The sequence below is a fragment of the Tupaia chinensis genome, unplaced genomic scaffold (genome assembly GCF_000334495.1).
Source record: "Tupaia chinensis unplaced genomic scaffold, TupChi_1.0 Scaffold143746_1, whole genome shotgun sequence".
Lineage (NCBI taxonomy): Eukaryota > Metazoa > Chordata > Mammalia > Scandentia > Tupaiidae > Tupaia > Tupaia belangeri.
The window spans coordinates 619,735-622,915 of NW_006203595.1; the positions used below are offsets into that span (position 1 = coordinate 619,735).

The 3,181-nt window shown below is 38.2% G+C and overlaps 1 protein-coding gene across 1 annotated transcript in view; it reads left to right on the plus strand.

Annotated features, from left to right (window-relative positions):
• The window catches only part of LOC102472675 (transcription initiation factor TFIID subunit 7-like), a gene marked incomplete at its 3' end in the record, with an annotated part of 15,004 nt that overhangs the window by 1,274 nt on the left and 10,549 nt on the right, over nt 1–3,181 (plus strand). The gene's annotated exons all lie outside the window — the stretch shown is intronic.

Below are 3,181 nucleotides of genomic sequence, written 5' to 3' on the forward strand. Positions count from 1 at the left end.
AAAGCCCGGGAGCCGGGACGTCCCCTTGGAGGCTGAGCGCCCCAGTGAGAAGGACGGAATAGGCACTTCGTCCGAGCTGTAGCCAGTATGTAGACTGTGAACTTGGAAAAAAATATATATATACTCGTTGGGGTTTGTGCTGTCTGAAGCGTGCTGCCAGACGCTTCCAGCTAGTTAGAATTCTTTTTCTTGTGATTGTTTCTTTCTTTTTTACATTTTTTTTTCCTAGAGGGCGAATATAATGACTGAAGGGAGAGGAGTTCGAAAGGGGACGGTCACGCTGTAGTCTCTTGTCCTCTATTTCTCTCTCGCTTCGGGGGGGTTTGGGCGCATATACAGGAGCTCCAGGTCTTTCCCAAACCGCTGGGTCTGGGACTGCTCGATCCACACAGCCGGCCATGTGGGATCCAGCCGTTTTAATTACTAAGCACCGGCTGGCCCCGCTGCTAGTCAGAATTGTAATTCTGCAAAAGCCTCGTAGAGCTGAGGGAGAAAGGCAGAGAGTGGTCCTGTTAATTAGGAATCAAGGAGAGCTTGGTGGGAAAAAAAAGCGGTATTTCTTAAAATAAATACCGTACAATCAGTTCTTTGGGTAAATGAAGGTAACAGATTTCTAAAAAAAAAAAAAAATTCGTTTCAACTAGGTTTTGTCCACCTTCTCTCCCACGCATTTTTTATTAGGGTGGTTTATAAGCAACTTCTTTGATATAGTGTCAATTCTTAAAATCTTTCTTCCATAAAGTAGGAGTTGCCCAAAAGGCATTGAAATGAACAGAATGCTCTAGTCTTAGTTCTGCTGAGAAATCTAAAAGTTACTACTGATCTGATAAAATCTTGCTTAGCAGCTAGTTCTTCCCATAATCTGTGTTTCTGCTCCCAATTTTTTCATTTTGTTTTGTTTCATCAGGCACTATGCTTAGGCTCAAGATTTTTATTTTTATTTCATCTATGTAATCTTAATTAACCTTTTTTCTTATATTTGCACACATACATAAGTATATGTGTGTGTTTAACTGTATGAAGCAAGAAAGGAAGAAATGACTGGTAGATACTGTGTTCCTCCCCCCATCCTGTTTGCTTTTCCACTGCTCATAGTTTCTGAAGTTATACGAAAGGATTTAAATTATAACTGCTAAATGATTTCACCCTAATAAGGTCCCAGACCTGCTGGTATGTTTTTTTCAAAAAGATTCTAGTGTTTTTAAATAAGATTCAAATTCAAAACTTCAAATTCAAAACTCAGAGCCCAGTTAATGATTTACAGAGTATTAGGACCATACATTAACTGGAGTATTTACTCTAACTTGAGGAATAAGATCTTATAACTTAATGTATAGTATTCTTAGAACATAAGGAAACTGTCACGTTTCATATACATCAGGGTATTCAAACAGTTTGTGGAAAATGCCTATTATGAAAACATTCTGCATGGATTTCAAAAAAAAATTGTACCAGAGAAAGTCTAATTTCTTTTTTTCTATAAATTTCTGAATTCTCTCATACATACTTTGTTCCTCAGAAGAAGAAAAATCTTCCCCAGTACCCAAAAAGCAGAGAGTGAAAGGGAGGGAATCAAGGGGGAAATAAAGAAAAATATTTAAGAGACACAAAATTGAAAATTATCTGTTGAAGAAAACATGTATGGTAATAACTTTTTTTTTTTTTTGGAGAGGTTTTTGCTACCGGGCACGTGCGCTCACCAGAAAGACAGAGACAGCAAGATGGAAAGCGAGAAATCACCCCCCAGGGGGGATGGCCACGCCACAATCCCTTCTCCTTCATTCTCTTCTCAGGATCTTGGGCACGCACACACACGCGCCCGGCGTGAGTTTAAGCCACCGGGTCCGGGACTCAAACCACAGTCAGCTACATGGGAGTTCAGCAACATAGCCATTATACTATTTGCTGGTCCCTGTATGGTAATATCTTTGATTGAACCAATATACAGTTTTTCATTGCTGTAATGATATACAGTGAAGGAATGTAAAATAAATTATAAAAATGCAAGCCACTAGAGTTATATCCCAAATAGAAGGAAAATCAGATTAAAAATAAAGATTTACCTGAGATCCAGCAATCCCAACTGTGGGTATATATCTAGAGGAGTTGAAGTGAGGATGCTGAAGAGATATTGGCACTCCTGTGTTCGTTGCAGCACTATAGCCAAGTTACACAGTCAGCCTAAGTGTTCATCAGCAGGTAAATGGACAAAGAAAATGTGATATGTATATGTGATGGAATACTATTCAGCCTTAAAAAAAGAATGAAATCCTATCATTTGCAACAAAATGGCTGAACTTGGGAGATATTATATTAAGTGAAACAAGCCAGGCAGATAAAGACAAATGCTGCATGATTTCACTCATGTGGAATCTAGAACAATAGAACACTCAGAAGCAGAGACTATTCTCTGGTGGTTATCAGAGGCTGGGAGTTGGGAGAAATGGGAAGAGGTTGGTCAAAAGTAGAAAGCTGCAGTTATATAGGAGCTAAATAAATCATCATAGAACATTCCTGCGAGTGGTTTCTGGGTTGATTTCAGCTGATAAATATGTTAATTAGCTTGATTCAGTCATCCCATCCTATTTATATAAGTTTATAACACTGTGTACCCCATAATTATAGATAATAATGTGTCAAAAAAGATTGACTTGGAGGGGATTATTCATTTTACTGAAGATGTGTGTGCATATACATATAAATATGTATATATAAGTATATCTTTATATATATATACACACATATACATATTATGAAAGGATTCTTCTTATGATTTAAGTATCTTTTAGGGGTATTTAAAATAAGTGGTGATTGTGAGGATTAATGAAATGAAGTAATATACATAATGCAGTCAGTGTAGTTCAAGGCACATATGTAATGCACATAATCAATGCTAGAAATGAATAAATCCAATTTTATGTTCTATTCATATCTCCTACCTTCAAGAATGCATCTGTTCCATGAGATTAGGTGTATTCATTTCGATGGTCTAGCCGTAAGAAATGGACTTGGCACCAGACAGTGGCACATAGGTAAAACAGTACGTTCTGTGAGACAATTCCACATATAAGAGTTTCTGGTTCAAGTCTGGAGACCTTGAGTATGCTGGGCATGCCTGTATCCATCTTGGGCTTGTCTGAGAGCTGCAGTGTGGATCATGGGGTCGACACCCTTTAGGGGG